This window comes from Mastomys coucha, unplaced genomic scaffold (assembly GCF_008632895.1).
Source record: "Mastomys coucha isolate ucsf_1 unplaced genomic scaffold, UCSF_Mcou_1 pScaffold6, whole genome shotgun sequence".
Taxonomy (NCBI): domain Eukaryota; kingdom Metazoa; phylum Chordata; class Mammalia; order Rodentia; family Muridae; genus Mastomys; species Mastomys coucha.
Window position 1 is genome coordinate 131,214,889 of NW_022196912.1, and position 11,727 is coordinate 131,226,615.

At 43.1% G+C, this 11,727-nt stretch overlaps 1 long non-coding RNA gene across 1 annotated transcript; it reads right to left on the bottom strand.

Moving 5' to 3' along the window:
* Positions 1 to 5,096: 5,096 nt before the first annotated feature.
* Positions 5,097 to 10,259, bottom strand: LOC116080066. The gene is made up of 3 exons (XR_004114301.1): positions 9,985 to 10,259; positions 8,335 to 8,407; positions 5,097 to 5,215 (listed from the first exon to the last, which is right to left on the bottom strand). It is a non-coding gene; the product is annotated as an uncharacterized LOC116080066 (long non-coding RNA).
* Between the last annotated feature and the right edge of the window lie 1,468 nt (positions 10,260 to 11,727).

Below are 11,727 nucleotides of genomic sequence, written 5' to 3' on the forward strand. Positions count from 1 at the left end.
CAGGGCAGATGAGGAAGGGCAAGGCTAGAGTCCATAGCATGAAGCAAACCTTGACTGGCAAGTAAGCTGCCTGTTCTTACAAATAAGGAAGAAAAACTGAATTTAAAAATACATCACGTAGAATTAACCTTTTTAAAAATTTTAGGCTCATATTTTAGCGGCTCCAGCATAATTTTCAGAACTTTCTAATCTTTATAGACCAGAACTCCGCACCTCCCAGACCCTGACACTCTACTTCTCATCTGTGTGATACTTCATATGAATGGAGTAAGACATCTTTCCTTTTGTGTCTAGCTTGCTTAACTTAGAATAATGTTGAGATTGAACCACATTGTAGCATTTATAAGTAAAGTTTTATTGAGGCAGAACCAGGCCCATTCATTTACAAGTCATCCAGGGCTGCTTTCTCATTTAAACAACAGAGATGTGTAATTGTTATCAGGGGTTTATGGCCAGTGAAGCCCAAGATACATCTTCTCTGACCCTTTTTGAAAGTCTAAAACTCTAGTTTGGATTAATATTTTCAAAGCCTCTTTAAATTATTACTCGCCTGTGGCAATCTTAGCTTATTTCACAGCCTGAGAAATAGGATTAATGAACTGTTTATCACACTGTTGTCATTAATAAACAGTTTGAAATGCCAGGATTTAAGCTTTCTTTTCCTTAGGCCTGGTTACAGTGAAAGAGGGCTCATTTTCACATCCTACTGGTACACATTTTACATAATGAGGATGTGTGAGATCTGATTAGTGAGTCTTGGTGTAGAAAGTTCTAAAGCATAACAGACACTTATAGATGCTGAAGTATCCCATTTCCCTGTGCCTTTCTCCTTTTATTACGTATTTGCTCGGAAGAGGACACAGCTCTTGTAGCATGGAGCTATAAAAGCACATCTTACAACTTTTTACTTAAGTGAGTAAAAGCAAATTAGTTCATTTTGTTGTGTTAATGGATAGGACTCTATTAGTGGCACTAAATTATATGTTGGCAAGTACAGACTGGACTGAGAACACCCCCTCCCCCCACAGTTATCAAAGCAACCAGGAAGGAAATTTTATGTAGTAGTTGTAAAATACAGATGCCTTAGTAGATAATTAGAGTTCCCATGAGGTCAAGTTTCAATGACTTTTTTTTCTGGTTAACAAAACACAGTGTGCCTGACTAAACAGTCCAGATAAGACATTGCCTGTTTCGTAACATCTGATGTAATGACTAAAGCCAAAGAACACTTGATAGAGACCAGCAAGCTAATAACAACCAAACAATTGTGTAGCATTGAATTTGTGCCAAGGTTCTAAGATGTTGCATGCATCAGCCCGCTTGATATTCATGGCAAATACATGATCTAGGAAGTGTGTGGTTATCTCTGTAAAAACAAGTATTCCTATTTTCAGTGTCAGGTTAGGGTATGGAGTAGTAACTAGCAACTTTTGGTCTTCATTCTGCTTTGGCTGTCACTTTCTGTTGACTAATGTTCACAAGAGTAAGCTAATCCAGAGAGGTGCATATGACAGGAAACATTCCCAACTACCAAAAGAAGTCAGGAGCACCTTTTCTTCCTCAGACTCCGATTCCTACTTGAGTCAGTCCCTCTAAGGTTGTCTCCATCTACCCTATATAACGCCTTTATAATGGAGATGAATTCCTTTTCCCATCTTAACTTCTCCCATTTATTCCACTCCTCATCCATCTGCACACACATTTTACTATGGTAACATCAGACACCTTGCAGTACTTGGAATGGGTTCTCCCCCAAATGATTTTAAACCCACTTTAAGCAAATTACTCAACTTTCTTTTTTCATTTTTAAAACTCTAGAAGCCATACTGACACACAAGTAGCACAACATCAATAATAACATAGCCACAAAGCTGCGTGCTCATCACCACTGTCTAGCTCCAGAACATCAGGGGACCTGTTGAGGAAGCCCTACACCCATTAAAGAGGTGTTATGCCCTCTCCTCCAAGTCCCTGACAGCCAAGATTCTACTTTCAGCCTCCATGAATTTAATAGCTCTAGATATTTCACATAAAAGGTCTTTAGCTGTCCAAGGCTACAAACATCCAAGATAATCAAATCTGAGAGAAGAAACCTTTGTTGAGTCTCATGGTTCTGAAGGCTTTATTCCATGGCTGGATGGCTTCCTTGCTTTTGAGTCGTGTTGAGGCATTTTTACTCATGGCAGTTGTTGTGTTTTATAAAAAGATGAAGGAGAGAATATGTTTGGTGGATGTGTAGTCAGGTATGGGGGAAGGGGTGCTTCTGAGGGCCCATGCTGAGGCATCCCTTTCTAGCCTGAGGGACAAGAGGGTATAGTATAGAATAGAGTTTATTCATGGCTTGGGGAGGGGAGTTGAGAGGGTAGTAGAGACAGAGGCAGAGACAGAGAGAGACAGAGACAGAGAGAGACAGAGACAGAGAGAGACAGAGACAGAGGAGAAAGGCAGAGAGAGAGAGAGACAGAGAGAGTAGAGGAGTAGAGGCCAGTCATGAGCATGTGCAGAGAGGGGAACGGGGAGAGAGGGGAGAAGGGACCAGAGGATAGAGTGAGAGCAAGAAGGCAAGAGAACAAGAGAGAGAGAGAGGAGGGGGACAAGCAGCTCCTTTTATAATGAGTCAGGCATACTTGGCCATAGCCAGGAACTGTGGGGCAGAGCTTAGGCAAAATGCTAACAGCAGGATTGGGAAGCTGCTCACTTAATCTCAACCAGAAAGCAAAGAAAGAGGAAGAGGAAGGGCTAGTTCCCAGGAAGCCTTCAAAGGCCTGTCTCCAGTAACCTACCTATGTCCTTCCTCAGAAGGTTCTAGTGCCTCCTAAGTGGCACCAGTTTTTTTTTTTTTATTTTTTTGTATAACTTATTGAGAGAATGCCCAATGGTTTATACAGAGACTCCAACATTTCACATACCTACCATCAACAATACACAACAGTGACTGGTCCAACCTTATGATCTCACACTTTAAAAATTGTTACCATTCCAGTTAGTGGTTGTTAAGCGACACAGTAATTACTCAGTCTTTGGAACCCTGAGGCTGTATTTGTGATAATGAAGCAAAAGGTGGTGCTTGGTCCACAAGAGAGCATAAAGAATCCTGGGAATCCTGCATGTCTTGCTGCATCTGCTGCCAATATGACCTTATCACGTTACTTAACTTCCACGTGGCCAATTTCCGTGTTTACAGCAGGTTATAACAGCACCTATAGAGAAGGATTGTTTTGAAAGTATATGTTTGAAAGTATATGGTTGGTATGTGTAATGAAACAATCCTGAGGCCAGGGAGGTGCCTCAACCGGGGGTGGTGACATGTTTGCACAAACATGAGGATCTGATTTAAACTCTATAAAAATGTAAGGTATAGTGATATACTTGTAATCCCAGCACTGGAAGGCAGGATAGGAGGATCCCTAGGGCTTGCTGGCCTAGCTAGTCTAGCTGAATTCATGAGTTACAAAATCAATGAGAGATTCTGTTCCAAAAACTAAGGTGGGAAGCAATTGGAAGACACCTGATATCAACCTCCACCTCTACATGAATGTTCACACATGTGTACAGACACAGGAACAGACACATACACATAGAGTAGAGGGGAAAGGCAGGAGGGAAGGGGAGAAGGAGAGGGAGGGAAAGAACAAGAGGGAGAGGGAGAGGGGGGAGGGGGAGAGAGAATAACACAATAGTTCCTGACCCAATCGAGGCACTGTATTAACTATTATTTCCTCCTCTTTCCACTTCCAAGGAAAACTGCTCAATCACCACACTTTACCTTTGATCTTTACCTCCTGGGATGCTCTGTTATCCAAAGTCTTGAGCCTGTCCTGAGGTGGTGTTAGATGTCCTCTGGTTACTTCCTGAGTTCAGCACTTCTGTGGTACTTAGCAGATTTGGTCCTATTTTTGTGGTTCTTACCTGTCAACCTAGCATAGTGTCAGGCCCCAACACACTTAATTACTTAAATGAATAAACTGTAGTTAACTAGGGTGATGATATATGGTAGGTTTGTTCGTCTATAAGAAATGAATGAACTCAAGGTATAAAATATGGACATGAGGCAGCCATGGAGAGTGGCCGACTGTGTGATCCATTCTAATAAAGTGGACATCTGGGCTGGAGAGATGGCTCAGCTGTCAAGAGCACTGACTGCTCTTCCGAAGGTCCTGAGTTCAAATCCCAGCAACCACATGGTGGCTCACAGCCATCCATAAAGAGATCTGACACCCTCTTCTGGTGTGTCTGAAGACAGCTATTTATACATACTTACATATAATAAATAAATAAATAAATAAATAAATAAATAAATAAATCTTTAAAAAAATAAAGTGGGCATCTGATGTAGACTTCGTATATGAAGAAAATAAGCTCAAGAGATGTTGATTTTTAATGGACTCTCGATGACTGATATATGTGCTGGCTCATGCCTGTAATCCTAGCACTTGGTAAACTGAGGCACGAGGACACTGACTTCCAGGCCAGGCTGTACTACATACTGAAGCACTGTATCCAAAACTAACCAGACCAAAGCAATAATAACTATCCACACCTTGTGAGACTAGGAAAGATTTACCTTGCCCTGCCCCTTCTTGTCTTTCCTCCTGCTTCTGAGCACCGGGAGGGAGCATCTCTGTTCCATCACACCCTCCCTGTCTTGTTCCAGGCCTGAAGCATCAAATTAAGGGCTGAAACCTGGAAACCAAGTAAACCTTCAGTCCCCTTAAATAGTTTCTCTCAGCTCCTTAGCAGCAAAGATTCCAGTGACACATAGATGTAAGAAGAAGAGGAGAGAATATTGAGGGACAGACTGCTAAAGTCTTCATCTGTTCAGGGCCTTGTACTGGAAGGTGTTCATCCAGAAAACCAGTGTGATAACTAATGGTCAGGGGTTATTTCAGGAATGGCTTTGGACAAAGCCTGGGAAAATAAAACATATAATGTGTGGGTTTTTAATTAAACTTCTCTAGAGGAGGGCATAGTTCTCTCTCCAGGTTACACACTGATGAGAGGACAACTTACTGACTACTCTGAGATTTAGCCTGGTCCTCTGAGAAAGTCATTACTCCCTCCTAGCCAATTTCCCCTTAAAGGCCCCACTTCCCGGTGTTGCCACAGTAGCAATCCAACCTAAGCATGAAATTGGGGGCAGGTGACCATACTTACCATACAGTGTCCACTAGTGCAAAGCTTGTTACTGGGTCTGAATGTGCTATTTTAGGTATTCCTAGGAGACAACGGGGGAAATTGTCATCATTCATGTTCTTTCTTCAGTGAGCACAACTGAGGTTTTCAAGGCCATTTATTGGGGATTTTATCCAATCGTGGCTCTGAGGCAGGCTGGATTTTCCCACTTTTTGTTGCAGGGATGGTTGAACCATTTCAACCAGGCAAGTAGTGGCACATGCCACTCATTCAGCCTTCCAAGGACAACAGCCAACCTCTGTATTGTTCCACCAAAGGTCACCTAAAACTTTCCTTTAGGCTTTTCTTGGGCATAGATTAAATAAAGAGGAAGTGACCTGCACTCCAAAATGTCTAAGAATAGTCTGGATAGTTTTCTTTTCAGTTCAAAGCTACATTCAGCTATAATAAATCCCATCCATGTAATGCTACTAAAATGTCAGTCTGCTGGTAAGAAAAGATGCAGGCCAAACACACACCCCCTCATTTGATACAGTGTTTTATGTTGCCCAGGTTAGCTTCAAACTTGCAATGTAGCCACAGATGACCTTCCTTGAAGTTATGATCCTTCTGCCTTAACCTCCAGAGTGTCAGGATTACAGACAGATATGTGCCACCATGCTCAGTTATGCGGGGCTAGCATGGAAGCCACAGCTTCAAACATGCTAGGCTAACTCTGCCAACTGAGTTATATCCGCAGCCCAACTCCAGAACTTTACTTCATCCAATATAGTGACTGTGGCAGAACTTAATGGTTATATGAATTTCCTCCTTTTCTGGCCTCAAGAAAAGAACTGCCATTTGACAGTGGCCATATTTCATTATCCTCTTCTTCAGTGATTGAGTGGTGGTTAGAGTTTAGAAAGAGTAGTTATTTTGAATGCCTCATGCAGATTGCAATAATTCACTTGGGATGTATATTTTAAAAGGCATTGAAGGAACCATAAAGTTCTTCTTTCCCTAGGGACCAGCTCTTGACACTCACGAGGAAGCATAGAAGATTGCTTTCTCTTGGAATTATGTTCCATTGCAAGGTGCCACTTCCAGGCAGAGGCAAAGGAACAGAGCTGTAGGCAGAAGAGCAGCCCCTTGAGCAGACTCTACCCAGGCAAAAACTGCCTTGATTTATAGCATTTTGTACGCCTCTTTATCTGTTATTTCAGATCACACATTCCCTGGTGCCTGACCCTGAAGGTATTTCTCTAGGAGTCAATTTATTGTGCCTCCCAGGCCCCAATAACTTCAGTTTGCTTAGAGCAATCCCACAAGAGCACAAAATGGGTTTGACATCTAGTAACCTAGATGTTTTAGTCTGTGGAAGAGTAGCTTTAAGCTGCAGTCTCTCACAGTGGTGGTTAATGACTAAGTGCTAACTAGCTGTGGCTGAAGTGTTAGAAGATGGAGCAGAAAACTATGGCTCATCTGATGTGGCTTAGTGCTGAAGAGCACACCGTTGCACCAGATCCCTAGTAGGCTGCCTATAAAGAGAGACCATTGCTTCTTCTCACACCAGCCCTCCACACAGGGGATGCAGAGCTTGATAGAATGAAAACGAAGAGCAGCTGATAGTTTCAATTCATAGTCAGGGTCTCCTGAGCCCCAGGCTGGCTGCAAAGTTACTATATAGCGATCTTCTAGCCTCCACCTGGAAAGTGCTGGTATCTCAGGTATGCTCACCATGCCTGGTTTATGTAGTGCTGGAAATCAGACCAGGTGCTAGGTTTGTTTCCCAACCTAATCATAAGTGCTAGGCAAACGCTCTACCAACTTAGCTACATCCAACTTCAATTTTTAGCTACATCCAATCTCAGTTTTTAATCTTTAACTGAGACAATCTCGCATGCTCTCAGTTGCTGATTCTCCTGCCTCGGGCCGGTACCAGTGCTGGGTTTGCAGGTGTGCAGTACTACACTAGGCTTGACTGAGTTCTTTACAAATGGAGAAATGTCACTGTACAAACCCCTTAAAGTCTGTTATGTTAAATGGTCAGTGTGGACAGTACATTCTCACATGGAAACTCAGGCTAGCCTACAAGTCACTAAGTAGTTGAGGGTGGCCTTGACTTCATAGCAATGTTTGTTTCCTAAGTGCTAGGATTACAGGCAAGAGAACCATGCTCTAGGTAATGGGTTCAGACCATGTGGCCTCATCTCAAATAGAGAGCTCATTCTTTTCATTTCTCTTTAAACTGAAGATAGCATCCAGTTAAATAATCAGAAAACCTGCGAGCATCTAGAATATGAGAGCAAAGAGCTGAGAAAATGACTGGGTGTGGTGGCACACACCTTTAACCTCAGCATTTCAGGTGCAGGAGGATCTCTCTGGGTTTGAGGTCAGCCTGGTCTACATAGCCAGTATCAGGCCAGCACAGGCTACATCGTAAGGCCTTGTCTAGGAACAGCAAAAACAAGAGCCAGGAAACTTAATATTGCAGAAAGACTACAAAATGTGACTCCTCAAAGCGTTTCTCTAGATAACACAGGCGCACTGAACACCAAAAGGAAACAGTTCTGTTTGGAAGAGGCCACCCTCTGTTCTTTGCGGTCTATGTTTTAAGCAGAGACAGATGTTAGTGAGTGAATGCTTCACACACACTTGCTTTATGCTCACACACACTTAGTTCTATCTCATCCTTTTGTCTCATCCAAGCAGATGTGATCTTCCCCTGTACTGAATTTAAATATTCAGTTTAGCAGGGAAGTAACATGTGCACACTTGAAAGCAGAAGGCAGATGGGATGATTGGAGGCAAACCAGGCCTCCTGGGGAAGCGGCGGCTAAACCTTCACAGGGGTTTTCAAAGTATATCTGAGTAAATGGAACATGCTCATCTCGAAGGGCAGGTTTTACACTGAATGAGTGGAGGGGGTAGAGGTTGTAATTGTGTTGAGAGAGAAGGCAGACATTCCAGGGAGAGGAGACAAGATAAGACCCTAAGGTGGGAAGTATATTTTCTTATCAAGGAAAATGCCCACGGCCATATGCGCAACCATCTAAGTTATTATTATCAACCTGAGCATCTCAGCCATCAACTGGTAGAGTTACTGTGCAGCTTTCTGCTCTGTAAAGGCCAGTGTTAAGCAGTGCTCAGTTACTGTTGCCTTCTTTCTTTTGTTTTCCAGAATATCAACATTGTGACATTTAATAACTATCAACTACTTACCTCACACCTCTACCACCACCCTTGAGGTCTTGAGATGCCAAAGAGAGCAGATGAGCTTTGCTTTTCAGGCAGCCTGTGTGCACAAGAGTCATGGCATAACAAAAGGCAGGTTACTCCTGGCTTCAGAACCAGAAAGAGAACCAAACTATGACAGCCCCTCCTATACCCAGTCCATATCTCCCCCCATCCTCCCTCAGGTGATCTTATCTCCTTCCCAAACTGCCTCTTTCAATCCATCCTAAGGATTTCTTAAGCATTCCTTTATTTTGACATTTAATTTTTCATTATTGTGATAAAAAGTATCATACACACCGCACATACAAAATGAAGTTTGCTACTTAAACCATTATAGGTAAATAATTTAATGCTACTGATTACGTTCACGGTCCTTGGCAGCCACCACCATAATCAATTTCCAAAATATTTTCATCATTCCAAACAGAAATGTTTCAGAAATGAAATAATAACTATCTTTATTTCTCTTCCCTCACTGTACCTGGTAACCTCTGTTCTACTTTCTCTAACTATGAATTTGCCTATGATTGGTAACTAGTAAAAGTAGAATTAGGTTTATTTCATTTACATATTATCTAAGTTCATTCACATTGTGGTATGCATTAGAATTCTCTTCTTTTTAATGAGTGAATATTATTCCCTCACACTGTGTGTTGTTTACACTCCTTATGGAGATCTGGGGTTGCAGGCTTACGTTCCTCACCCTAGCTGGGTGGAATCCCTTGATAACAGCTGTCAAAAAAAAAAAAAAGTATTTTGAAATGTTACATCCCACACTCTGGGTCTTGAATAGATACTGATACATAGGGATGGTAGCCTTGATTGGAGCAACGTAAGAACACATATCCTAAATACTAGAGTCTTTCTGGCTGAGGTCAGAAGAGGCTGTCAGAGACATCTGAACAGTAGAGTTCAATAGAGTCTGTGTATCCTGAAGGCATCCAAGGTGGCTTAAACCCTGAATAATTTAAGGAGACAGACAGGCTTCTGAGATTTGATGAGGTACCCTCACAGCTGTCATAATTAATATTGCTTGCCCAGTTGATGGGATCTAGGATTGTCTAGGAAACAATCCTAGGCCTGACTATGAGGGAGTTACTAGATTGGGTTAAACTGAAGTAGAAGACCTACCCTGAGTGTGGCTATCACTCGTCCACACGCTGGAGCCTGGGACTGAACAGTAAGGAGACCAGGCTGAGGCTGAGCACTGACATTCCCATCTTTGTGCTTCCTGACTGCAGCTGTCATGTGACCAGCTGCCACATGCTCCTGCTGCCATGGCTTCACACCATGATGCTCTGAACCCTCAAACAATATGCCTTCTTTCTTTTGAAAAAATTATATATTTCCTTTTTGTTCTGTTGTACATTATATCCTGAACACAATGTCCCCTTCCTCCCCTTCCCCGTCTCTCCCTACCACCTCACATCTCCCCTAGATTCCACCCTCCTTTGCCTTCTCTTAGACAAGAACAGCCCTCCCAGGGGCTTCAAGCAAACATCATATAGCAAGCTACACAAGACCAGACTCAAACCATCACATCAGGACTGGACAGGCTCCCAGAAGGTGGCAAAGCATCAGGGACAGCCCCTGCTCCCACTGTTAAGATTCTCAAGAGAACATCAAGCTACTCACCCAAACAGACGTTGTAGAAGGGGTCAGATCCCTACAGGCTCCTTGATCTCTGGGAGCCCCCATGAGTCCCAGGTAGTTGATTGGGCCATGTTCTTGTGATGTGCCTGATCCCTCTGGTTCCTCCAGTCCTTCCTCCTCACTCCTCCACAGGACTCCCAGGGCCCAGCCTAATGTTTGGCTGTGGTACTCTGTATCTTCCATCAGTTGCTGGATGCAGTTTCTCTGCTATCTTTGATGATGGTTCTGCTAGAGCCTTTCTCCTTTAAGTTGCTTTTGTTTCAGCGGTGAGAAAAGAAACCCAAGACCACAGCTTAGACAGCAGTATACTCACTTGATGGGAAATGTATTCTTCAGCTGACTACAATACTTAGTTAGAAACCCAGATTTGATATGGACATTAATCCTTATGCAAAGCAGCTATATTACAGACTGAATAATATAAGTTCATTAGCTTTAAATATTAATATAGCAAATCAGATTGTTTTCTATTGCACGTGAGCAATGCAAACCCACTTGTGGAGACAGAGAGCCATTAAGCAAAAGAAGCATCAGAGCCCATTTGATGGTTTTAGCAATTCCCCAAAGCTCAAGCTGGGGGTGGAGAGTTTTGTGGTCAGTAACATCCTTGACAAAGGTGCACAGTCTGTATTGCCTGATAGGAAGCTGAGGTGAGAGAGGCCACGTTACACAGTAGGTGCTGGAACCACCAAGCATGATTCAAACCACACTGAGCATCTGATGGGGTGATTCCTGGAAGAGGCTCTGATGGCTTCCCCACCCGTCCCCTCCACAGGAAGAGCTTGTTGTCGAGGAGGAGAGGAAGCAGTGCTTTAGAGCCTTTTGGGTTGCTGATGTCATCAGTAAATTCATCTTTAGTTTGCAAACTCTGCTTGAAGAGCAGTACCCTTCAGGACACTACCATCAGGGCTCTCTAGTGAGTCAAGTGTGGCCTAAAGATAAAAACAGGTGTTTTCCTGTGCTTGTGGAAGGAGTCTGAGCTCTCTGAAGATAGTAGTCTCTCTTTTCAAATGGAATAACAGCCATGTCTTTCTCAGGATCCTATGAAAGTTAAGTGAGACCCATGTGGATAGAGCAATGCAGATGTCACATGTGATACAGTGGCATTTGTCTCCCTAGCATTGTGAGTACCCTGACTGGCATTCTACAAGGTTGAACTTGGGGTGCAGTCTTACACAGCAGTCCTTGGAAAAAATGCCCACCCTTAGGAAAAAAATTAGGTGACAGTAACAACAAAAGGAGAAAGAAGAGCAAACCAAATCCATCCCCAGCCCAGTCAGGACTGTCAGCATGTACCCCTTTTTAGGAAGCACCCCATGCCTGTGTGTGTCTTTAAAGCCAGAAGCAGCTTCCTGTGGGAAAGCCACTGGGCAGGCCTGGGCCTCTGAGCCTTGAAACACTCTCTGATGCTGAGATGGGCACAGGAAGTACAGCTGCTGACCTCTCAAAGGAAGCCTCAGTGCCACTGTGCAGAGTTGAAAGGCAGTCTGAAAAGAAATAAGATGAAGAACATTAAACTCACCACTGTCAAAGACATTAGCATCCAGAGTTATGTGCAGGTTGGAGAACTCACCCCAGATCATGGTGCCAAACTCTCTGCTGACAGTATTTCTGAAGCCCCCTGACAATTGCCCAGACAGAATTGACACTTGATAGTATATAATCTGCCTAATAAATTTGATTGAATTTGTGACATTTTCAAAGTTATTTCTAGTATCTCAAATT